Below are 25,775 nucleotides of genomic sequence, written 5' to 3' on the forward strand. Positions count from 1 at the left end.
ATTGAAGTTGCTGGGAGAATTCTCAGTGGCTGATTTATCATGTCTAAACAGATGTGATAAATTAAACACTGGTGGATCAATTGCTGCAGCATGGTCTATAGTAGACAAGCCTTTAGAGACTTCTGTTAAAATATGTGAAGAAGCTACAAGAGCTCCAAACCACAGACCCAAAAGGGAACAGTATAGTATTAGGGTTGTCTGGGGTATCATACTTTATAGAAACTCCCGGATTAGCACACTCATACCCTTTCTTGAGCTGCGTCTACACGTGCACGCTACTTCGAAGTAGCGGCACCAACTTCGAAATAGCGCCCGTCGCGTCTACACGCGTCGGGCGCTATTTCGAAGTTAACTTCGACGTTAGGCGGCGAGACGTCGAAGTCGCTAACCTCATGAGGAGATAGGAATAGCGCCCTACTTCGACGTTGAACGTCGAAGTAGGGACCGTGTAGACGATCCGCGTCCCGCAACGTCGAAATTGCTGGGTCCTCCATGGCGGCCATCAGCTGGGGGGTTGAGAGATGCTCTCTCTCCAGCCCCTGCAGGGCTCTATGGTCACCGTGGGCAGCAGCCCTTAGCCCAGGGCTTCTGGCTGCTTCTGCGGCAGCTGGGGATCTATGCTGCAGGCACAGGGTCTGCAACCAGTTGTCAGCTCTGTGTATCTTGTGTTGTTTAGTGCAACTGTGTCTGGGAGGGGCCCTTTAAGGGAGCGGCTGGCTGTTGAGTCCGCCCTGTGACCCTGTCTGCAGCTGTGCCTGGCATCCCTATTTCGATGTGTGCTACTTTGACGTGTAGACGTTCCCTCGCTGCGCCTATTTCGATGTTGGGCTGAGCAACGTCGAAGTTGAACATCGACGTTGCCGGCCCTGGAGGACGTGTAGACGTTATTCATCGAAATAGACTATTTCGATGTCGCAACATCGAAATAAGCTATTTCGATGTTGGCTGCACGTGTAGACGTAGCCTTGGAGACCTCGTAGTAAGACACAAAGGCTCAGCCTCACTCTGTCATGGCCAATGACTCTGATGGTCCAGGTTGCTCAATGCCCAAGACTAATGGTGAAGCATAGGGTAGGAGGGTCAAATGCTGACTAGCTAACTTATAGACATCTAACAAACTCAAAAACTGAAGAAGAAAAGCTCCCTCCACACAGTGGTTTACTCTCTTATTGGTCTTGAGTACTATCCTGAATATTCATGCTAGTGGCCAACCTTCCATGTCCAAATCTAGCTTCCTCACCCACATAATATTGGGGTGAACTTATCCTACGGCTAGTCTAACCATACGTATTAATACCAATTAGCTTATTCTCAAACTGCCACTTCTTGCTGGAACTGGTTTAAATTTGTTATTTCCACCTTCCTGCAGTGTTCCCTGAGGTAACTGTTATGTTCTAACTTGCTTAGGTAAACAAGTCTAGTCCCCCAAATTCTCAAAGAGTGACTATTAGGCCATGTATCTATGCCAAAGGTCACAAGTCTACTTAATACTTACGCTAACTTGCTCATGCTAATCATACAGGATACAGGCCTGTAGCTTCCTTGCATTACAGCCAAACATAATATAGTAATCCAGGACAAAATACAAGCAAAATATAATAAGCCAGACAAGCAAACCAGTAAATAATGACAGGATAATAATGAAGCAAGCCAGCAGGCTAGTCCTCTGAGCTACAGGTGATAAGGGGAACCATATATCTTATCCCTAGTCAAATTAAAAGAAGAGGAATGATAAACATTAACCAACACAGACTCTTGAGGATGAACATAAAGGGCCAATATGCAAGTAGAAAACAGATTTTCAAATCTGTGTGAGAGACTCCCATTTTGTAGTCAGTCAAAGCCTTTTTGTTTCCAAAGAAAGCAGCACACAGGACAAAATCTCTAGCATTAACATATAGACCTGATACTATCGGAAAGAAACCTGTCAGCAACGAACTCAGGATATGTCTACACGTGGGAATAAAGTTGAATTTGTTAGTCAACTTTTTAACACTAAATATTATAAAGTCAAATCTGACTGTCTTAAATTTCTCACAAAGTCAGTTTCGTGTATCCCCATTAGGAAGTTTAAGTCTGATGGTGGAAGCAGTACATTGTAGGCATCTATCTCACAGGTCCTACAGACCAGTTGCATTTTGGGATTTTGTACTGGTATCTTCTGGGAAAAAAAATCACCACAAGTGGTTCTGGGTTTCTGATGTCATCATTTCAGAATGCATTTCCCTCACTTCCTGCTTCCTGCTGAAAAGAGACAGCATTTTGCGTGGTTTTATATTGCCTTCTATCTGCCATTACAAACACTAATATGGTTACTGAGTTGCTTCAGAGTTTATTGCAGTGTTTTGTGCTCAGTTCCCATACGGCGATGCAGTATCTTCTGAATGTACTGCCCATGCAATATCAGCTCATTGCTCGCAGGGGCCCTGATGAACATGAAGATCTGGAGAGAAGCACTGCAGAGTTGCTGGCAGCACTGGAAGCACTACACAGCATGGACCACAGGTTCTGGACCTGCAAAACCAGCACAGAGTGGTGGGATCATGTTGTTTTGCAGTCATGGGATGATCATTAGTGGCAACAAAACCTCAGCACGCATAAGGCCACTTTCAGGGAACTTTGTGAACTTCTGTGTCCTACCCTGAGGCACAGTGATACCAGAATAAGACCTGCTTTGATAGTTGAGAAGCATGTGGCAATTGCAGTGTGGAAGTTTGCAAAGCCAAACAGCTACCAATCAGTGCGAAATCGATTTGGAATGGGCAAATCCACATCAGAGGCTGCTGTCATCCATTTAGCCAAGGCAATCAATAAGCTTTTTCTACAAAAGACAGTGACTCTGGGGAATGTGCAGGAGATAGTGGATGGATTTGAAGCCATGGGGTTCCCTAACAGGGATAGAGCCATAAATGGAATGCACATCTCCCTCTTGGCACTGGAACACGAGGCCTCAGAGTACATTAACCTCGAGAGGTACTTCTCTATGGTGTTGCAAATTGTTGGTGGATCACAAAGGTTGTTTCACTGATATCTATGTGGATGGTCAGGAAGGGTGCATGACATGCAAATCTTAGGAATTCTAGTTTGTTTACAAGGCTCCAGAGTGGAACTTTGTTTCCAGACCAGAAAATTAACATTGAGGGTATAGAAATGCCCATAGTGATTCTGGGTGACCCTGCTTACCCTTTGTTCCCTTGCCTCATGAATCCGTACACAGGCACCCTGGACTCCATTAACTCTTTAACTACAGGCTGAGCAGATGCAGAATGGTGGTAGAATGTGCCTTTGGCTCACAAGCCAGGTTCAGGTGCCTTCTGACCTTCTTAGACCTCAATGAAGAAAACATTACCCTTGTCATTGGGGTCTGCTGTGTTCTTCGCAATACTTGCGAGTCAAAGGGGGAATGTTTAATACCTGCCTCGGGGGCTGAGGCAGAGATCCTGACAAGAAGTTATCAGCAACTGACCCCAAGGGGAAACAGGAGTGTTTGCTGCTTAAAGCAGTGCCTGGATTTTAAAGTGGCTGCTCCAGGTGTTAAAAAATCATTAAATTCACTCCAGGTATGCACATGAACCAGGGAATGTTCTGATCATCTGCCAGGCCGAAGGTTTGTGTGCTTGTTGCCTGAAGCGTATGCTGCTTAAAGCAGTGCCTGGATTTTAAAGGGGCTGCTCCAGGAGATCCACAAGTTTTGCCCTGCACTGGGAAGGTCACAGGCAAAAAATCATTAGTGACTTACAAAACTTCCCATGTGTTCTAGGTTGCCAAATGAGACATCAGCCTCAGAATAAGAAAAGTGGATAAGGAAAGATAGCTTGTTTTGTCCTGGTGCAACATTTGAAAATGTTCAAGAATGGTCTGTAGGGCTAACGCTTCCAGACCAAGTAGTGTTGGCTTGGCATGATAAGGTATCTCACCTTGGAAGTCAGGTCTCCCCAAAAGTCTCATGAGGAGAACCCAAAACAGCCTGTCTGAGACCTTCAGCTTTTTGTCCAAACAGGATCCAGCGCTGTTCTAATGGATTTGGCATAGACCTTCTACCCCACGATTGCAACATACTATTTTCAGCAGAAAAAAGCTGAAGTTTCCTCTCCAGGGTCTGGGTTTGCCTGCAAACTGCCTTCTGAGTTAAGGGGATAGGCTCCAAGTCAAGAAACAGCTCCTGGCTTTCAGGCTCTGCTTGTACACGCGGCTGGAACCCACAGTCTTCCACTTCTTCCAGATCAGGATGCACTTCATCCTCCCCCTAAGGAATAATCTGTAAAAGGAGTCAAGTCGTCTTCCTGGGGAAGAAGGTCATCTGTCCCCAGAGTAGTATGAAGCTCATCACAATATTGGCATTTCTGAGGAGCTGCCCCAGACCGACCATTCACTTGTTTGCACTTCTGGTAGCACTGCCTCGGCTCCTTGATCTTTATTTGGCACTCCTGAGCACCCTGGTGCAGCCTTTGAGAATCATGCCTTGTGATATTTTAGCATAAATATCAACATTTCTTTTGCTGACTTTTTGCTGGAGGAAGAATGCTTCTCCCTCCTCCTTACCTCACTAAGATGAGGTTGAAGGTCTCCTGATGGCTCTGTTGGGGCCCTTTTGTGATCCTGAGAACTCATGGCTACAAGGTGTGCTAGGTATGCTGCTGAGATGTGATCTACGCATCTGCTCACCATGCTTGCCAGAGCGGAAAGGAAATCTAATGAAAATTCTCAGGCTATGACCATGCTTCCTGTCACCTACTTCCTGCTCACCTGGACCGCAGTGGATGTGCAGCAATGACCAGAAACAACACATCGAGGGGCATTGTTGGGCAGTTTCAGAGGCTAATGTTAATAATGCTGCCCACTGCATTTGTATAGTTCGACATTGCAGAATCGACTTCTAGGAGTTACTCCTGGGGAAATCATCATTACAAAGTCAACTTTAGAGTCCCTTAAAATTTACCTATTGAGCACTGGGGTGTAGACAGATGGTTTATAAAATCAACTTTAGACCCTTAAATTCAACTTAATCTTCTAGTGTAGACCAGGCTCAGAATGGGCAGAGTGAACATATTTGGGCAAGATGACCTGCAGTTTGCTAATACCATGGCATGTGTTTTCGTGTCCATGTGAATTAAAGAAAGGGGTCCATTGTGATGTCCATGTAGTAAGATCCTTTCCTTCTTTAGGAACGACCATAGTATTTGCCTCTTTCATTAATGTGTAATCTTGTTCCTCTGCAACATATTAATAAACACTTAGTCTAAAATAGGGACCAAGATTTACATTAGAACTCTATAATACAGGCAAAAAACCTCATCAGGACCTGCAGTTTTACTGAATTTTAAATTCTCAGTTACAGCTTTAACTTCTTGCACAGCAATTTCCAAGTTAAGAGCTTCCAGATCATCCTCTGAGTGCTGAATTAATTTCAAAGGTCTCAAATATCTATTTATAAATTCAGAATCTGGATGTTTTGAATGATGGGAAAAAGTCAGCAAATCTTTCTGAGAGCTGTTTGATGCCAGTTACTAAATCTCCCTTTTTATTTCTAGCCAGAGGGTTGGCAGATTTATCTGGTTTCTTTTTTAACTTTCTGGCTAAAAGTCTATCAGCTTTATTGCCCTATTACACAATATTTTGTTTAATATATCTGTTTGCCCAGCCTTGCAAGTTTATAACAGATTAATCTTCCCTAATTATTTCCCTATACGCTGTCTGCTTTCCTAAACAGGGTGATTTAACTGCACTTGCATGTTTAAGAGCTCTCATATTTTTGAGATCTGACTTATTTATAATGCTATTCTCATGACCACCTTTCCTGCATTCCAGAGAACATTTTTATTGATCCCTTCCTTATTTTCTTCTGTATATTTCCAAAAAATTTCCATTCTACTCAGGGGTGAATTAAGAACAGGTGGGCCTCTGGGACAACACAGTCAAAAGCCTCACTCCCCACTATATTGAAATTATAATGTAACACCATTATTTGTGCTTTAAAATTTATTTATACTCATTATTACTCATGCTAAGTAATGAAAGTACAATTACATTTTAAAATAAGAATGACAAACCACATTTCTTTTGTTCCATTAAAGTGAATTGTTTAAACAAAATGGTGTTTTGAAGCCTTGGGGCCCTTCATGCTTGGGGGCCCTGGGGCAACTGTTCCTTTTGTCCTTATGTTAATCTGCCACTGTAAAGGAATGTAAAGGAGCCTGAAAGTGGGTATAAATGTAATTTAAGCCTAATTTAATTCCCCTTTATATTGCCAGAGGTGTGTAAAGGGACCTTAACGTCCTTGAGAATTAAGCCCTAGCAAGATGAAACAGTCATTTGAGTCGTGGCAATATCGAAGTCATCTTCCCAGTTCTCCCACACCTCCCAGTGCCTCCCCCAGCTGGGCAGGGACACCTGTGAAAGCAAAAAGGGTGAATAACCTGGCAACGTCAGGCTGAAGTCCTCTCGCCATTGAAATCAATGGCAAAACTCTCACTGACATCACCGGGGCAGCGACTTGGCTTCCACAACCCTACCAATCATCACGGCAGCGCATCCAGCTGCACAAACTTGGCCCAAGAGTTTGGCACATCCCATGCCATGTGGATGGATGCCAAGGGGATATGTGGCTTCATTCTGACCAACTCTTCATCACCCTTAGGGCAGCAGCAGCTCCTTATTTCTGTGCAGGTGGAGAAGGGAGCCTGTGATGCGTTTGGCAGTGCCAGTCCTCAGGAAAGGACATAAGGACCAGCTAGAGTTGCAAGATGGAAGAGTAGTTTCATGGTTTATTTGACTTTGAGGGACTCATGCTGCCTGGTTTGCTACAGAACAGAACCCCAGTCACCCTTTCCATGCCCTGGTGCTCTCTTTTTTGCATTAGCTTCCCATATCAGCCCCATACAGGACATATCGGCCCATACTGGAGCTATTGAGTCAGCCCACTGCATTGCCACCATTTTAACCCTCTCTACAGCGCTGGGCATTTTTTCAACTTGGCGAGCTCTGCACCAGTCAATTTCTACAGCAGGTATCAACAGGAAATACTCTGCTCTGTGCTTTCACAGCTTGGAAAAATAACACATTGTGTTCAGCTTACTGTAGGGGTTTTGGAGCGTGGCTCTCCCCACTCTCTCCTGAGTTTGTATGTGCTGGATCAGACAACAGTGCCAACTGCCTGCTCTACCCACACACTACAGAGCTTTGTACTTTGTATAAACTTTCTTATCAGGGACTTCCTGCCTCATAAGCATGGTATGAAAAATTAGTTTTGGCATGAAAGATCTGTGGACGCTTTGTCTGTTCTGTATCAAGGTTAGAGCGATCCTGACCCAACTGCTGGCTGCAGCTCATTAAGACTCCATGTGTATTGGATGGTTTAAAGACTTCTGGAACGGTGAAAAGATGTACAAAGCTGTGATGAAATGTACAAAAGAGGCTGGGTGGATAGCACCCTTTATCCCAGCCGTTGGGGTCTTCTTGCCAATTTCATCCACATTTTCCATCTGTATAAAAGAGGCTCTCGGTAAGGAAACTATCCTCCGCTGGTGTAACCTGGCACAGCTCCATTCATAGTCATCTATATAAACTTAACGCTGCCATGTATCCAGATCCTCATCTGCACCTTTTGCTGGATAATATATGCAAAGAGAAAGGAAAAAATAATCACATTGTTAAGAAGGCTCTGGCCAAATTCATGTTGTAACCTGTGGCTAATTGCTGAGACAGTGGGTCTGATACCTGCCCTCACCTATATCAGCGTTAATCAGAAGTAACTCCACTGAAGTCAATGGATCATTCTTTGAGTGTGGGGTCTTACAAGCAACATACTATGCTACCTACACTCCAGCTCTGTTCTGCTGTTTGCACAGCCTCATCTCTGTGCAAACCCCTACTGAAACAGGTCAGTGTCATATGATCAATTTTGGAAAGTCACTGAACTAGGCCTCTTATCAGATCCCAACCTTTATGAGCCAGGTGGCTGCTGGACCTAAGCATGCCAAGGGCTGACTGTGGGAAAGATTTATGGAAGGTTTAATTCAAGCTTTTTTTTAAACAGCCCATAATCAATTGTTATAGTAAATAATTGAAATTTTGGTTTTAGATAGAAGTGACTCTCTTATAAAAAAATTGGGGTTCCAAATTTGTTATTGTTCAAGCCAATTAGCCACACTGAACCTGACAAACGGCCACATGTGGCTAGTGCCTAGCATGCTGGGCACCATGGTTCTAAGCAATCTGTCTCATATAATTGCTGAGGTGGAACATTGTATTACTCAGTCCCTCCTACCAACTTTCTCAAAGTTTGGATTCAGATCCAGAGTTTGTGGCTCAGTTCTGTTTCTCTGAAGAAACCCAGATTGGAGTCCAGGTCACAGCCTTTTAAGTTTGTGAGCCAGCTTCAAATTGGAACCAGTCTCTAATTGTTGTGAGGAAAATCATGCAGTTAGAATTTTCTCGGGATGTTAATGGAGGCAGGGTGATATGAGCTAGAAGGGAATGTGGCTTGCTTTCCTATACCTGCATTGGCACTGCTGAGCTAGCAGTAAGGGCTAACAGATGTATGGCAAGCTGATATGTCTGGTAAAAAGCAGTAATTTTTATAGTCATCCTTCTGATGGTAACAGCAATCTAATGAAATATTGGCAATAAAAAAGCTGTCTTTAGACCTGGGCTCTTCATACTTGTTGACTTTAGCAAAGTAAAAAATAACTAGAATTTATGTTTGATCCAATACTCCACATCCAAACACCTGTGAACTTTGCAGAAATTTGATAGGTGACTAGATAGCAAGTGTGAAAAACAGGAATGGGATTAATAGATGCCTATATAAGACAAAGCCCTCCAAACTGGGACTGTCCCTATCAGAATGGGATATCCGGTGATTCTAAGTTCGGTCCCCATTTCAGAACTGACTTCTGTCCCATCTTGGTATGACGCTAAACCTAACTGCATTATCAGAATATCTCTGACCTTTGCTGCTGTGGGATTTCCTGACAAATGATCTACAACAAGTTATAGCCAGCGCATTGTTTGATATTTTAACTTGTCTCTGCTAATGACAGTAACCAGAACCAACTAAGCAGGCTGCAAAGGGATTAATGGGTGTTTATCAAATCCATCTCAGTCAGGGGGTGCAAAGGGATGTTTTTCTAACCTTCTATCATTTAGGACTGGCGTTCCGCATGGGTCAGTGACGGGGCACAGTCTTTATCATCAGTGAGTTTTCAAAACAGTGTTAAAAATCCTCTTCATCATGAAGAGACAATGAAACTTTTGTTCCATCCTGCTGGGGGCCTTCTATGGCATGTGTGGGAGAAGGCATTACATACGTTCACTCAACGGATTTCCCACCGTTGTCTTGTGTGGTCTTTGCTTATTTGTGTTCTCACACTTGTAGTTACCTTTGATAATACTTTGTGTCTTTTATTGTGATTTATTAGTTAATAAACTAGCTGAATGCCAAAAAGTCCCCTTTACACCTATGTAAAAGACCATGGAAAGCAAAGGAAATGAGGTATGGAGGAGCTGAAGAAATAATAATGTTGTGCTTCACTACTTTTCCCTCTTCCAATGATCCTAAAGAGCTTTAAAAATGTCAGTGAAGCCTCACAGCACCCATGTGAGGTAAGACACATTCATGAATTATGTGCACACATCTACAAAGATTTACCATATTAAGTCATGTAATGGCCAGTGGCCACCACCTCTTGAGGGCTGGCCAGCACTTTGGGACAAACCAAAAATAGCCTGCTGCCAGACAGGACATGTTGGCTATGTCTACACTAGCCAAAAACTTCGAAATTGCCATGCAAATGGCCATTTTGAAGTTTACTAATGAAGCGCTGAAATACATATTCAGCGCCTCATTAGCATGCGGGTGGCCGCAGCACTTCGAAATTGACACGGCTTGTCTAGAAGGAGTTCCTTTTTGAATGGACCCCAGCTACTTCGAAGTACCCTTATACCTATGAGCAGATGGGAATAAGGGGACTTCGAAGTAGCAGGAGTCCTTTTGAAAAGGAGCCCTGTCTAAATGAGCTGCGTGGTGGCGAGCCGCATCAATTTTGAAGTGCCGCAGCCGCACGCATGCTAATGAGGTGCTGAATATGTATTTCAGCGCTTCATTAGTAAACTTCGAAATGGCCACTTGCATGGCCATTTCAAAGTTTTTGGCTAGTGTAGACACAGACTAAGTGTTTTACAGCCAGTGGAGATAGGCCAATATACACCAGCTGTGAGAGACTGGTCTAGTGAGATACTGGTGCAAATTAATGTGGGAGGAGAAGCCCCCAAAGTAAGCTGGAAATGGGACCCTCCTGGCTATTTCTACACATGCCACTATCGGAGAAAGTGGCATGCTAATAAATGGCCCAAAATATGCTAATGAGGCACATATGTAAATTCCCAGTACCTCATTAGCATAAGGTCACACGATTTGGAGTCTGGAAGATGCTGTTCCAGACTCCAAAATGGCATGTACAAGTGCAGCCCCTGGGGGCGTCTTCTGGAAGGAAGTCTGCCTTCCAGAGGCCCCTTTTTCCCAGAAATCACGCCCTGTGTTTGCAGAATGCTGCCTCATGTGTCTGCTCTGCCTCATTCCTTGGCTATCAGTGGTGATTGCACAGCTACTGGTTTGTGCTGGGTTTATCACTGCAGCTGGGCCCACGTTTGATGTGTTTGCTGTTAAGATGGCTTGTGAGCAGCAGAGTTCTCTGGTACTTAATGCTCCTAGTTTTGCTTGAGATCCGGAACGTGAACTTTGCAGATATCTCCAACACTGTTAATGATCTGAAATGAAATTCAGGACCAATGAAAACACCACCAGGTATTGGGGAAGTTTGGATTAAGATCCAAGCTTTGCATCTGGGGGGCCTATCTAATCATCTTAACTCTTTATCTGCAGCCTTAAAGCACAGTGGTAGTCAGAATAGCAACTGCTCAACATCAGCTTGAAGCTTTATTCAGCTTCCCTACTCCTATGGGTCTTCTAGTCTTGACAACTAAGTTTCTAGACATCACGCTGAGAGAGACTGACCACCAAAACCGTAAACTCCAAGTGTAACTGTTGCTGTTCACAGGTAGCTGCACACAGCTCTTATGAAACTTCTGAAGGGCAGAGCAATGTGGCCTGACTCCGAAAGAAAACCACATAGAACTGACTCTCTTCCTGTCAAAGTTTACATTTCAGGTTTGGGGGTTCAGAGCAGAACCATGAACACGAGGGGCTAATACTGAGTGATAGTTCTATGCTCATGGAAATCTTGCTGATAATGTACTGAGTGAAATGGGGAGCTCTGAAACAGTGACCGGCATTTGGAAATCTGTTACATTAGCTCGGTTTCTGGAGGAGAAAAACAATAAAATATTTACTTAGTGCATCTTCTTCCTCTTTGTGATCGAGCAAATAGTGAACACGGAGCTTTGAGGGGGTATTTTTAAATGGAAAAAAGCCCTGTAATCATGAATAAGATTTAAAATACAAAGGTTAAATAAGCAAGTTTAAATGTCAGTGATAGCTGTGATATCCAGGAGTGCTGGGTTCCTTGCTTCTGGTCCTTTTAAGCAGCTCTTTTTCCTGGCTGAAGTTTTTCTTTAGTTTCCTTTCCATACTGGTCACCATCTTCCTAGAATCATAGAACTAGAAAGGAACTCTAGAGCTCATCAGGTCTAGTCACCTGCACTCATAGCAGGACCAAACACCATCTATACTGTTCCTGACAGGTGTCTGTTTAACCTACTCTTAAAAATCTCCAGTGAGAGTGATTCCACACACCTCACTAGGATAATTTGTTCCGATGTTTAACCACCCTGACAATTTAAGGACATTGCAGCTTCTCCTATCCTCAGAAGTTACGGAGAATAAATTTTCCTCCTCTTCCTCCTCCTCCTCGTAACAACCTTCTAGATACTTCAGAACTGTTATCATGAGCTCTGTCAGACTTCTCTTTTCCAGACTAAACAAACCCAGTTCTTTCAATCTTCCCTTTAGTCTTTTCCCTTGCTTCTTTTCTGGACATTGTCCAATTTGTCATATCTTTCCTGAAACATGGTGTCTAGAACTGAACACGGTACTTCAGTTGAGGCCTAATCAGTGCAGAGTAGAGCAGAATAATTACTTGTGTCTTGCTTACAGCATTCCTGCTAATACATCCCAGAATGATGTTTGGGTTTTTTCCCCAACAGTGTTACCCTGTTCACTCCTATTTATCTTGCTATCCACTGTGACCCCCAGATCCCCTTCGCAATACTCCTTCCAAGGCAGTCATTTCCCATTTGGTATGTGTGGAATGTATTCTTTCTTCCCAAGTGAAGTACTTTGCATTTGTCCTTATTGAATTTCATCCTATTTACCTCAGATCATTTCTCCAATTTGTCAAGATCATTCTGAATTATAATTTTAGCCTTCAAAGCACTTGCAACCCTTCCCAGCTTGGTATCTTCTGCAAACTTTATAAGTGTACTCACTATGCCATTATCTAAATCATTGATGAGAATTTTGACCAGAACCTGTCCTAGAACTGATCCCTGCAGAATCCTATTCAGTATGGAGTTAACCGTGCTTACTTCCCTAACATAAAGATCCTCCTTCTAACGCCCTGCTGAATATCGTGATGTCAGGATACCCAGGGAATCAGCTGAGATCATATTATCTAAAAATCCAACAAACTTTTAGCTCAGTCAGAGCCCTCTCTCCATCACTTGAGCTGGTGATGGGCAGCTGGACACTGGATTTTGGTCCTCTCCTCCTACTCCTTTCTCAGTCCACGCCAACCAGGATCCCAGCAAATGAATAAGGGGGCATGTTATCTAGTACAGGATGATCATAATGGGGCATAGGCCTCCTTGAGGGGGCATGAAATTTCATAAGGGGGGCACAGCATGATCGGCTGCTGGGTCTCAGGCTCATCCATCTCATTAAAATGTTGAAATATGTTACTGTTTTATGTATGTGTATTCACATTTAGATACCAATTAATAAAGTTTTTACATTCTGTATACCTATTTTCTTACACGTGCCAAAAGGTTTTTTTTTTTTTATATAAACATAACCAAAATTTCCAGTTGTTTGGATTATACTAGACAGGTTGAAGGACTCTGCTAATTGCAAGCATAAAGAGTGGGGCCTGACGTAAAAAGTTTGCTCATGCCAATCTAGTACAAGACTCGTGGACTATCACAGAATCAGTAACAGATTCTACAGAATGGGGACTTCTTTTAATTCTGGGGCAAGAAATGCAACAGGGTCGTAGGTGTTCCAGTGTTGATGGTAGGCGAGTGAGTAGAGTGTATATGGATTAATAGATTTGCTAATGTTACGACGAGTCTTAAGAGATTATCTCACAGGACTGCAAAGGAGGCAAATACTGTAGCTAGTGTAAGGGAACAATATCTCATTGCAACAACACATAGTACTATACATCAGGGGTCTTTAAATGAGGAACAGAGGTGTTGCTGGATGGTACACTCTAGCTCAGACAGAAGTTATGGGCTTAAGGCTGAAACTACTAGGTGGAATCCGCTGCCCTGTGTTATGCAGGAGGGTACAGTAGGTGGATAATCAAAATGGTTCCACTAGTCTTAATCTATGAAGTTCTTTATGCCTAGACCAGTAAGTTTTAATCTGGTAAATGATAACAGAAGGCAAGTCCTGTTCTCCTGTCACCATCCCTAGCCTTCCTGGCATCAGCTGCTCCTCTCCATTGGCCTGTGTAAATCAGTCCTGAGCCAGACTTAACTTTTAGTTCTCATTGTGCAGAGGGCTTTACATATGAATACAAGGAACAAACATGAAAACAGTCTGTCTCTGGTTTATCTCACCAGATTCTTGTTCTTCGCAGTGAAGAACAGTTACCAGGCCCTTTGTTGTCCTGATGTCATCAGCTTCTCACCATCCACTCCCTCTCTGACAGCTGCTCCTCTCCTCCCCCCATATGCATACACTCTCCAGCATTGCTTTCTTAGCCTCTCCCTGGGAATTTACTCCATCTCAGAAGACTTTCCATCTTCCCGCTCCCTCCTCAAGACGAGGTTTTGAACAGCCAGCCTCTCCTGCCTAGAAGTACCTGCTAGCTGTCCCCCCACAGAGCTAACAACTGCATCTTCTCTGCTGTCTCCCTTCCCTGGGGAGTCTGACAGTTTCACATGAGATTCTCCTGTTTCTTCCAAGGCCTAACTCAGGGCTTTCCTCGTGGAGCCTGCTCTGACCTCTGTGGGTGCCTTCTAGACTGTAGAAGTCTCAGGCCTTCCTCAGGGAGAGAACACTCCTTCTTCCTCCCTCATGTCATAGTGCCTTCCTTCTTAGATTGCTCAGGAAGTCTCCTTAGATAGAGAACTGAGCTGCTCCATTACTAATTGGCTAGTGAGTCATCAACAGGAGCAGCTATTTTTTCCCTGATGCAGTAGTTTCCAAGGGCATCATGGTCCTGATTCTGCCTGAAGGGCCACTTCCCTTATGGCACACGTCTATCTGCCAAGGCACAATAAGGCATTTGGACTGCGTTTCTGGGCAGTGTATCTGGAGACAAAACAACATTTGGGATTGTTTTTTAAAGCAGAAAATACAAGAACAACTAAATGCCCCCTTATGCTATTGGCTTTGAAACAGGGCTCTCTACCTGAAGCCACTGGGGAAACTGAGGGCAAAGTATGGTCCTTGTAGAAGGGGAAAGGGGACAGGAGTGAAGTACCAAAGAGTTAGTAAAATGTCCTTAAAACAGACATTTATAAAACTTGCCCCCTGGATGGGCTAGCCCATTAAGGGAGGTGGGCTTTGCCAGTGCCTGTGACTCATTAGCTGCCTCACAGTGACAGGTTTGATTTCCTTTAGTTTTACTCACACAAGCATTACATTACAAGAGACATTGGCAACATGTGCAAAGTTCCTTCCAAGGGACCAAAAAAACAGCCTCAATGTTTACAAAGTAACCACGAAACAGAGGAAAAGCAAATTTCTGAAATGCAGAGACAACTGGATCATATAACAGAAATAAATAAATAATCCCTGTTCCGTCATGAGGGCAAGACACCCTTAAACTAACTGTCTGTCTCTCCTAGAAAAATGCCTGAGACAGAAAGAAACCAGCTTAGGCAAAACCGTCTGTGTTGTTCTTGATCAGAAGCTGGAGTGAGCCTGCAGTCTGAAAGGGCTTCTTGCTTTGACCCATTCCCTTTCTGCCAACAGCCAAATCAGCAAATCCACAGCAGGCACTCAAAAAATGGCTCAGCAGACACAACTCTGTCTCGCCCATGGCTGTGAAGAAGTAGGCCTTAACTCCATCCACTCAATGACTACAGGAATACTGGTTGCAGTAAAGTTTAAAGGCGGAGGACACCACATTTTTGTAGCATAGCACATAATTAAGGTGCAATGTGAGCAGAAGGTTTACTTTGCTCCTGGGATCTCACAAACCCTTCCCACTATCTTTTCAGAAAGCTCACTGTGGCCTGCTAAGGAATCCTTCACTGCACTCGTTTGGGCTGGTTGAACAGGAGCACTCATCATTCGCACCAGCCTTTGAAGGGGAAAAGGGACCTTGGCCAGGATTTTGTGATCCATACTGAGTCAGGCAAGAGACCTCCAGATACTATGCTCAGGCATAATGTGTCTTCCGACTGGCCCTGCAAGATGAGAATCCATTTATTAAGATTCCTTCAGATTTTCTCTTTGACATCTGGCTGAAGATAACGCAGTTAATGTTCTAGAAAACACCCTCAAGAAGGACTGGCCCAGCTCACTCCTTAGAGCATCTAAACCCAGAGAGATGCCTTTCTTCCAGCCCAAAATTCGCTAAGCTACCTTTGTACAAGTGACCTAAGTCCACAAACCATCTTCCTGTGCTGAAGTCCCTCTGGGTAATACTTTGAACCCCTCAAATAATACTGACCTCAGTTAATCTCCCTTGCCTGCTGTTCTGGCCCCATATTGCCATTCCTTCTGCCCCTGTAGGCTGTCCTCCCTCCTGCAACTAAGAAGGCCTCAGTAGTAATCGGAGAGGACTGAAAGCATCCCTTTGTGATCTGTACATAAGTCTCTTTCTTATCCCTTAAGCTGAGCATTTCTCAAGCTTCCCCTTTCCCCTTGCTGCTGACAAAAAGGATGTAATAAGCAGCCCACAACCTGTTCTGGATGAGTTGCCAGCCCCGCATTCATCCTTATTATTTGTTCCCAAATCAAATGCACCCCTTGCGAGGAACTGCTCATAATTCGTCAAAGTTCACAAGACATTTAACCGCTCTCTGAGGCAGTCCCTCACTGAAGTCTTTAAGATGAAGATCTTGTGCTCCAACCTTCTCCAATCCTTTGAACACATCTGGACCATTGGAAAAAAGATACTTGTAATATCTGTCTTCCTTTGCTCCCTTCATGCTGCCAGTGAAGGACAGAAGCCAGATATGTTTTTCAGCATCCTCCAGTTCTGACAGGATGATGATGACCCCAACGCTTGTGACTTACTGCCAAAAATCTCAGGTGATCTATCCCATTGCCAATTCCCAGCTTCTGCCAGATAGAGTCTAGGGACACTTCAGATCATGGTTTTGCATCCCTTCCCATCCTGGCTAACAGCCACTGTTGACCCTATCCTCCATCAACTTATCTAGTTCTTGTTTTGGGAACCCTGTTATAGTCTTCACAACACTCTCTGGCAAGGACTTCCAACAGGACTTCCACTGTGTTTGAGCTCCTACCTGTGCCTGGAGCTCTCAGACCTTCTCTTGGGGTTCTTAAAAGAGGCCAATCAAATGTTAAGCGGTCCTGTGGCACCTTAGAGATGCCCAATTTATTAGGTCATGGGCTAAATTGGTTAGTCTCTAAGGTGCTAGCAAAAGACTAATGTGGCTACCCTTCTGAGAAATCAAAGTGTGGGAAATAAGGAAGCTTGTCTTGGCAAAGAAGTCAAGGCTGATTTTCAGTAAGCGATAAACATTGCAGAAAAATAGCAGAAGACAGGAGCAATTGATTAAAATTCAGTGTGTACTTTTATGGCAAATTTCACTGTTTTGAGAAGGACTGTTTGTTTCTTACAAAGAAGCTCAACACTTGGGCTGCTTCTCCCATGTTGAGTACCACCAGGGTATCATCCGTCAAACTGAAACATGCTGAAGGAAACCGGAACAACCAATTATAACAGTCAAAATTTTTGCTTTATCTTCATTCTGTGGTCAACCAGACCCAGACTGTTAACGTCCTCAGAAAAATGGCTTGTTTTAAGATGCAGTAGATCTTCCCACGCACTTTGGATTTGGATTATTAGAGAGAGAGAGACAGAGAGAGAGAGATAGCTGAGGGCATGGGAAAGCTGCTAAGAGCAGAGGACAAAAGGGGAAAAACTTGCTGTACAGTGAAGAAAGTGACCATGGAATTGGAATATGCTTTGAATGCTCCAGGAACAGAATCCAACCAAATGTAAGTGAAATGCAATGTTACAATCCTTCCAAGTTTGTACCACTGGTTGGCTTGAATAAATGCTATCTGGTTATTAGATCAAACACAATGGCTGTGTCTACACTAAGCCCAAGAGCCGACAGGTTGATGCAAATAAGCAGTCTAAAGAAGAAAAAATATTGGCTTATTTGCATATTCGTGTAATTAATGTACACATTCATGAGACTAATTTGCATTTTTGTGACAGAAATCAAGCCAGTTCAAAGCAGGATGAAATATACACAATCCTGGATTATATATCATGGGGGCTATGCCCTGGAGTGTGCTCCACTTTGGACTTGCATGTACATGGTTCTCGGCTCCCTCCTCATGCTTGCATTCACTTACTCAGACTTGGGCACCAAGCACAAGATGCCGCCAAAGTGGAGTCTCATTTAATAACTCCTTTTACACCACACAAGAGAATCCTCCCTGCAGTGGGGCTGACAACCTTGGCAGGCCCCTGGGCCAGGTGGTAGTGTGGAAGGGTCCCTGTTCTGTGCCCTGGAAGGTACGGGACCTTGGGCAGAAGCCCAGACCATGGCACACCCTCCCCCATGCCAGCCCTTGGTACTCTGGGAGCAATTTAGAGTGCCTGGGGCTCCAGCTGTCATCACTGATGCATCAGCGGCTGAGAGTTCTGGGCCCTTTTGTATCACTGGGAGTGGTGCAACTGTTCCCTCCCTGTCAGTGGACCTGCTTCTCCATTAGGCCCTCAAGACCAGCCCTCCTCCTGGCCCTGGGGATAATGCCCACAAACCCCTCCTCCCATGCTCCCAAATCCCAGCCCTACTCCCAGAGCTGGTTTATGCTTCTGGCCAACTGTAGCTCAGTCAACTTCTCCCCAGTGGCTCATTTCTACTCATGCTGTTTGACCTGGAAGCTGGAAAGGTTAACAAATGGCAGTGTTGCTCCTGCTGCTGTTCCTTGTCATCTGTAGAGGTATCCCCTGAGGGGCTTCTTTTTCCAGGAACTTCTCCCCTCGGCAGAGCTATGATGACCTTTTAAAAGGTACAGCTGGGATTGGCCAATTAACTTCCCAGGTGGGTCTCCTCACTGATAGACCAGGCCCTGACTTCCCTTAAAGGGGTAGCCACCACATCACAATGTCCCTGACAGGTTTGTCTAGCTTGTCCTTACACATCTCCAGTGACAGGGATTCCTCAGCCTCCTGCTTCAAATATCCTTATTTTTTGAAAGCTTTCCCGAATATCTAACCTAAATCTCCCTTGTTGCAGATTCAGCCCCCAATTGTCCTACTTATGGTGGATATGGAGAAAAATTGATCACTCTTCTCTTGATAACAGCCATTTATGTACTTGAAGCCTGTTATCACATCTCCCTGAAACCATCCATTCTCTAGACAAAACATGGCTTTCTTGAACGTTTTCTAAAGATTATTGAATTGTCTAATAAATAAGAGGCCAAAATTTAGCTAAGCAACATGTATTATTGTTAAGCAACATAGACTGCAGTTGGAAAGAGAGTGTAGTTTGGGCTGAAGGGCCTACTCTTTCTCCTGATGCACTGGAATTTCTTGTCAGTAACCATAACAGTTCCTCTGACCAAGAACTTATGGAACAGGCAAACTGGGGTGTGTTTTTAATTTAGTCTCATTTTAAAGCTGCTGTCATGTCACACACAGAAGACCAGCTTCAGAAGCTGCTGGATCGGTTCTCCAAAGCATGCAAGGACTTTGGGCTCTCCTTCAGCCTAAAGAAGACAAATGTACTTGCTCAGGACGTTGCTGAACCTCCATCAATCAGCATTGACAACTATACGTTAGAGGTCGTCCACGAGTTCGTTTACCTCGGGTCCACCATCACTGACACCCTGTCATTGGAGACTGAGCTAAATAGGAGGATCGGTAAAGCAGCCACAACTCTGTCCAGACTCAGCGAGAGAGTGTGGAATAACAACAAGCTGTACACTCACACCAAAATGCAAGTCTACAGAGCCTGCATCCTCAGCACCCTCCTTTATGGTAGCGAGACTTGGACCCTGTACACCCGCCAGGAAAAGAAGCTGAATGCCTTCCACTTGCGCTGCCTCAGGCGCATCCTTGGAATATCGTGGAAGGACAGAGTGTCCAACACTACCGTCCTTGAGCAAGCTGGAATCCCAACTATGCACACCCTCCTCAGGCAGCGGTGGCTCTGCTGGCTTGGCCACATCCACAGGATGAATGATGGAAGGATCCCAAAAGACATCCTATATGGCAAGCTAGCCTCTGGCACAAGACCTCCCAGACGCCCCCAGTTGCGCTACAAAGATGTTTGCAAGAGAGACCTCAGGGAAGTAGACATCAAGCCAGACAGCTGGGAGGAGCTGGCAGACGATCGCAGCAGATGGAGGCAGGAACTATACAAGGGCCTCCAGAAGGGTGAGTTGAGGATCAGACAGCTAGCAAAGGAGAAGCGAGCCCGCAGAAAGCACAGCAAGGACCTGCCAGACACCCATTACACACGCAACAGATGCAGCAAGGACTGTCACTCTCGTGTGGGTCTTCACAGTCACAGCCAACGCTGCAGATGAGTATGCCAAACGGAACTACGAAGGGCACATTCCATAGTCTACCTTGACTGAAGGATGCTACTTTTAAAGACAGGAAGGTCAGTTTTAAAAAGTGGTGCATTTGGCCGGATATGTAAATATTAGGTGTGATTAAGAATATTTGGGTTACATTTTCATCCGGGTGAACAAAGGATCAGAGAAGAATGATTAAATTTGTATATATTTTGTTTTATCTGGTCATCCCATGATGTCAAAGGCCATTGTAAACATTCATATTTGACATAGTCCCAACCAAGGTCTGAAAGGTCTTTTACCAAAACTAGGGGTAGTTTGGATTCAGAGCTGACTTTTGATGTGGTCACAACCCTAGAAACCAAGGTCTGAAAGGCCTTGTACCAAGGCTGGGGGTAATTTGGATCCAGAGCTGACTTTTGCAATGTGGGCACAGTACTGATTTAACTACATGACCACTTTGCAATCAACAAATGCCTGATTTTGGTAGCAGAAGCAGAAGCTGTGCATTTTATTGCCCACGTACTGCAAAGTTACTTTCTAAATCAGGCTTAATTTCCCGGTGTTTTGAATTTGCAGGATGAAGGTGAGGCTCCTGTATTCTATTAATAAGAGGAAAAGAGAATTAAATAAGCTTAAATTCATTAATGCTCAAGTCCCAACTTATCATACTGGACTCAAAATAGAATAAGGTTCGTTAACATTTAAAATAACTACAGTGGGACCACTGTAGCCCTTCAGTGTAGACATTACCTCTACTGACAGGAAACGTTCTCCCATCTATGTAGATAGTCCACCTACTTGAGAGATGGCAGCTAGACTCATGGAACAGGGAGAACCTTGCCCAAGACCATCCCCAGTGAAGAGCGCTAATCTGTGAGAGGGTAGTGCAATTTGAGAGGTCTCGCCACAGTGCTGACAAGGAGAGGTGGAGAAGAAGAAAAGAGCAGCAAAAACTGCTGTGGGCCCTCTAACAGCTACCAATACCTGCCCCTTCTGTGATAAGACCTGCAGCTCCAAAATCTGGCTGATCAGCCATCAACAGACTGACAAATAGGAGTGTGACATGAAGACATCCTACTTGTTATCAAGTGACCACCAAGACAAGGGGATTTAGGTTATTGTAACTACGCTGCTAAGGTGTGTGGATTTTTCATACCTCTGAGTGATGTGGTTATGCTGACTTAATTTTGTAACACAGACCAGACCTATAAGTATTTTTCAATTACACTTGTAGGAGGAGGAATGAGCTGGTAGAGGAAGATTAGGAGATTTTTGACATGCAAAATGCTACCTGGCTACAGAATGGCCCAGAAAGGAAATTTCTGTGAGGACATATGGCTCAGATATTCCACACAGCCTGGACAGAATAATGAAACACTTTTAACTGGCAATTTATGAGTCTGGAAAATAGACTGCAGACGTTCAGCAAGGCCTGAAAATATTACAGGTCATAGCCATAGTCTATGGTATGCCTCTTTAAATAAGGGAGTCAGGACAGAGTGAGGACACCGAGGAGGGAATTTAGAGGTTAAATATAAATATGAACATATGAAAAAAATAGTGTTCAGAAACGACTCAGGCAAAAATCTGCAGCAAATTCATGTTTCTCCAGCCCTGACTATGTTTTTATTCCTTATTTAAAAAAAAATTCCCCCCAAGATTCATGTCAGAACATTCTAGTTTGCAATTAAGTTCAGATCCAGTGAGTTTTTAAGATAGATGTGATATGGAAGATTCATTTTGAGCATGGACCGCAACTTTTGAAACAAAGAAAAGTAATTTCCTATTGGAGAATGTAAATATAAATGTTTAATATTAAGTTTTATAAAACTTAAAAATGGATAATGTTGCTTGTGAGTCCTACCTGCTTACTGATGTGTTGGCATTTTTATTGTTTCATTTGCTATCAATTTCAGACAGATTTTTAAAAGAAGTTGGTCAGATTTGGCAAATGCTCAGCATCTGAGGCCAGAGGTAGAAAAAAAAATCTAGTACTGGTACCACCTAACATGACTGCAAACTCATTTAGACACCTAAACTAAGGCTGGATTTTCCAAAAGCATTTTGTCCCCAGGAGCTCCCATTGTGTTTTGCTTATGGGTAGACTCTCAAAAGCTTGACCACCAGTGTGCCTGAGTCTTTTCCAAACATCTGGCCACAAGTTCTGATGCCTAAGGGTGAGCTGTGCTCTCTTTGAAAAATTGGTTCTGATTCTGGGTACTGAGCCCTTCTGAAAAGCCTGGCCAGCTGTGTGCTAGATTCTTGCTCCAATGTGGTTACATTCCTTGGCTGCAGATGGCAGAACCTGCCTGGGGCACTGGTAGGGCTCAGAGAGTGGGCCCACCTGTTGGGGTGCAGGGCTGGGGCTCTTCCCCAGGACTCTGAGTCAGGCTGCAGCCATTATACGTACCACCAGCTCCTGCCCTATCCTGAGTTTCTCCTCTCCAGGAACTGTGGTCCTGCAGCTTTCCCTTCCCAGGACCTCCTGAGGCATAGACGAAGCCAGCCTGGCTCCCACTTGGCTGCCTCCTGGGGCAGAGAAGCCACAGGCTATGATTTCTGGAGCTGGACCCTGGCTGTTTGGATGGGGGTGAGAGCTAGCTGGCCATGCAGATACTGCAGGTGGGCTCAGGGCCCCATGGGCAACCACTGCCCCACTCCATGGTAGCTTCCTGTATGCTGCCAGGCTTGGACATGCTGAGGGGTGACAGTTTCAAAGGGCAGCTGAGTTGTGGGAAGGGCGAGTACTAGCTCAGTGGAAGTATTGTGGGAAAGTGCTATAACAAAACAAAAAAGCAGTCCTGTAGCACTTTAAAGACAAACAAAATCATTTATTAGGTGATGAGCATTCGTGCGGCCGACCCACTTCTTACTGCCACTTCTGGCGATAGTGCTGTACTGGAAATGGTGCTGAAAGTGAATTGGGATGAGGGTTTTATGACAGAAAGATACAAACAGAAAACATTGAAATGAAAACTGACAAATCAGACACATAGGACAGAGGGGTTGGGGGAGGGGTGGGGAAGAGGGGGGAGAGAAAATTACTAACTGTAAGGGCCCATTAAGTGGAGTGACTTGCCTGAGATCACTACAAATGCCAAGAACAGATCTCTGCTGCTGACTCCTGCATGTAAACTGCATGTTTGTTCTTTGGGAGGAAGAAAGAGTGGGGGAAACACTGACCACTGTAGCACACAGGATTGGGCAGTGAAGAAGGTAGGAACACAGACTGCTTCCCACGCTCCTGCCAAGGGTAAAATTCTAGCTGCTCTCCTGACTGAAACTTTGTTTGCTCCTCTGGACTTGAGCCTCTGGGACTCCTCTTCAGCCCCTGATTCCTTGTGGAACATGGTTTCTCCATGTCTTTGTGGAGCTTGGTCTTTTTTTTTTCCCAAGGACTTGTCACAGGAGTTAGCTTGACTCTCAGGCTGTAACCCAGTTTAACTGCTCTCCTTTGCAGCTAGCCCCAAGCTGCTGGGCTCCGAATCATAGAAATGTAGGACTGGAAGAGACTTCCATATATCATCTGATTCAGTTCCATGCACTGAGCCAGGACTAAGTGTTATTGAAACCATCCATGACAACTGTGGGTTATACACCTCTAATGACAGAAATTCCACAGCTTCCTTAGGCATTGTGTGAGGGTGGTTAAGCACCAGAACAAGTGGGAAGTTTTCCGAACATTTACTTAAACTCTTTTGTGGCAATTTAAAAACCGTTGCCAGCACAAGTCCTTAGTGGTTAAAGAGAACATCTCAGCACCCTGCCCTTTATAAAAACCTTTTATATATTTAAGACTGTTCCATGTTCCCTGACCCCTCATCTATGCCTCTCCAGACTGAGTGAACCTAATTTTTCAGTCTTTTCTCATAGGCCATGTTTTGTAGCTCTTAAATGATTTTTATTGCTCCTCTCTGGACTTTATCCAATATGCCCATACAGGTCCTCAAGTGTGGTGCCTGGAACTGTATGTAGTACTCCAGTTGAATCCTAACCAGTGCTGAGGAGAATGGAGGAATTCACTTCTCATTTCCCACTTACAATGCACCAGTTCATATGTCCCAGAATGATGACTGTTTTTTTTGCAACAGCATAGGGCTGGGTCTACGCTAGAGAGTTTTGTTGACAGAAGGGGCATTTAGTCGACATAATACAGGGAGCATTCACACGCTTAAAGCATTCTGTTGACAGATTCTCGACAGAACTCTGCATTTGCCTTGACAGTATTTTCCCTCAAAAATTCAAAGCATAACAATCTATTGTCAGACTACTGTCTACAGAAGCGCAGTGTAGACACTTCTGTTGACAGCGAGGGCTTCTGGTTGTCAGGCAGCCCTCTTTGCAGAGCTGCCATTCCACTTTCTGGCACAAGAGGACAGTGCAGTCTGGCAGTTCTTTGTTGAGATTTCCCTGTCGACAGTAACTTCGGTCTACGGATGGTTCTAGTGTAGACATAGCCTTATAGTGTTGAGTCATTAATTTGTGATCCATTATAGCTCTCTTAAGAACAGGCATATTGGGTCAGACCAAAGGTCCATCTAGTTCAGTATCCTTTTGTCTAACAGTGGCCGGTGCTAGGTGAACCAGAAGAAATGTACAGAACAGGTAACTATGAAGTGATCTATTCCACATTGCTCGTTCCCAGCTTTTGGCAAACAGAGGCGAGGAACACCCTCCGATTCTTTTCTGCAGTGCTCCTTCCTAGGCAGCAATTTCCAATATTATATTTGTGAAGTTCATTATTTCTTCCTAAACACAGATTGAACTTCTCTAAACCGGAATTCTCTCGTCCAGCAACATCCATAATTCAGCATGATTTTAGTTAGCTGGACAACCACTTATCATGTGTGTGGCCAAGTTTCCCATGGTCCCATAAAGTTTGTTTCCAGCCACTAGTCCTGTCTCTCAGTGTTCTGTGCAGTTATTGAGCTGTCATTTACCCCTAAATGTCTACTCAGAGCCCAGAAAGCAGTGGAAGCGTTGGTAATGTGCTAGGCGACATTGACCTTCTGTGGTTAGGCAAATTCTCTCGCTTGGCTCCAGTCAGGTCCTGAGGGTGCTGGATGAGAACACTTCAACCTGTACAGTACTTTGCATTTGTCTTCACTGAAGTTCATCCTATTTTTTTCAGGTCGTTTGTCCAGTTTGTCAAAATAATTTTGAAATCTACGCATATTCTCTGAACCACTTGCAAGCCTATGGGTGCTTCATACCATCTGCAATAGGTTTGTGTACTCTCTATACTTTTACCCAAATCATTTAGGAAGATATTGAATAGAATGGAACACAGAATCAACTGTTGCAGGATCCCACTTGATATACCTTTCCAGCTTGTTTGTGAACCCTTGATAAACACTCTCTGAGTACACTTTTCCAGCCAGTTGTGCATCTCATTTATTGTAGGTTCAGTTAGGCCATACTTCCTGAGCTTTTTTCAATTGGTCACATGAGATCGTATCAAAAGCATTATTAAAGTCAGAATATAGCACATGTACTGCTTTCCCCCATCCACAAGGTTTGTTACTCTGTCAAAGAAGGGTATTAGGTTGATTTGGCATGATTTGTTCTTGATAGAAGAAGGCTTCCTTCCCTTTTCAGTCCTATACCCAACCCAGGAGTGGCAGGGTAGAGCTAATTTGAAAGAGGCTAGCCAGCCCCAGTTTTCCTAAAGGGGCCAGACACCCTCTTCCATGGCCCTTATAAACTTCACTAAATATGCTGCTGGACTAGTGATTTCCCTACTACAATGAAGTGTTAGGTTGCATTGGTATATAAGATACACTCAAATCATGGGACTTTTCTTGTGTCCCGAGAGTCAGAGCAAGTGCTTCCATGTGTGTTGATG

Source organism: Carettochelys insculpta, chromosome 9 (assembly GCF_033958435.1).
Source record: "Carettochelys insculpta isolate YL-2023 chromosome 9, ASM3395843v1, whole genome shotgun sequence".
NCBI classification, from domain to species: domain Eukaryota; kingdom Metazoa; phylum Chordata; order Testudines; family Carettochelyidae; genus Carettochelys; species Carettochelys insculpta.